We start from the raw sequence: 1353 nt of genomic DNA on the forward strand, positions 1-1353 counted from the left end.
TTGGATCCACGACAGCGCAGCACTCAGCAGCTGTGGACTAAGCTGTGGGAAAGATTAGAAACGATTAACCCATGAAAAGAATGTTCTAGATGACAGAGGTCCAGGTGAGGGAACAGTGTGAGAAAATCTGTTATACTGAGACTGATCAGGCTACAGGAGAAGAGTTCAAAAGAACTGAGAGGAAACTTTTACACTATAGGGGATACAACAAAGCTTTATATACAGCTTTTCTTGATCGTTTGTCTCTTTATTTGAAACAGTGTTAACATTCTCTAAACAGTTTCATGGTACATCTAAACTCTATTGCATGTTTGCAAAAGGTAGTGACCCAAAACATTTCATTTACGTTTCAAAACGTCAGCAAAATGAAAACTTGTTTTTATCATCATGTGTGCCGCATTTCTCAAAATGTTTCGGCATTTCAATCAACCTTGGAGAAATATATTTTAGAAAAAAAATTTCGACACTTTTGTTGACACTGACAGCTTACAGTTATTTTTGGGATTTGCTGAATGCTCCTTGATTCTGCATCATGAGCTTTTTAGATTACGGTTTTAACATTAGGTAAAAGGAGCCATACTTTATAATCTGTACATCTGTATGTATGCAGTGATTCTGTTTGTGTAATGTGGCTCATGTATTGTATAGAATACAATTTAAAAAAAAACAGAATATTCCCCTTTGGTTTTTCATGGAAAGTCATATACAGGAAATGAAACCCATGTTTTTCTGGGTTCATTACTGTCAGCTGCCAGCTCATCCAATCAGGACACACCACACACATCCCATGTTTTGGATATTTAAGGAAAATAAATGTTTGTGTGAACCATTTTGATAACTGAATAGACAAGTTTTCCTGTGATGACTCAAATGATAAAAGAAAGTTTAGAAGTTGTGAAGATAGTTTTACTGAGAATCAACCCATCAGTTTGGACCAGTGACACAAAAACATGAGATTTTACTGCAGAATTGTAGAGAAATGTTCTTTCTCCAAAACAATTTGCTTGAATGACTGAGACATTTTGATCTGTTATGAACGACAAATGAATTGTTCAAGGATTTGAGCTTAATTGTTTATAAAAAATACTTTTCTAAGAAACTGAAATGTAATAAGTTGATGTTTCTGCAGTTGTACATGTGAGGAAGAGAATTCTTCGAGGACAAACAGACAAGAATACAATCCAAACATTTACAACAAACACATTTCAAGAAGCTGTGACTCAATTTCTCTAATCTCTAAACCCAAACTGAAAAGAGTTAACTACTTTGTCAAAACTCCACAAGTATCTTGCAGAATAAAACACAGCAAATGTTGCCTCTTCTAAAAACTGATTCCCTCCACCGATATAAATC

The sequence above is a fragment of the Labrus bergylta genome, chromosome 21, assembly GCF_963930695.1.
Source record: "Labrus bergylta chromosome 21, fLabBer1.1, whole genome shotgun sequence".
Lineage (NCBI taxonomy): Eukaryota > Metazoa > Chordata > Actinopteri > Labriformes > Labridae > Labrus > Labrus bergylta.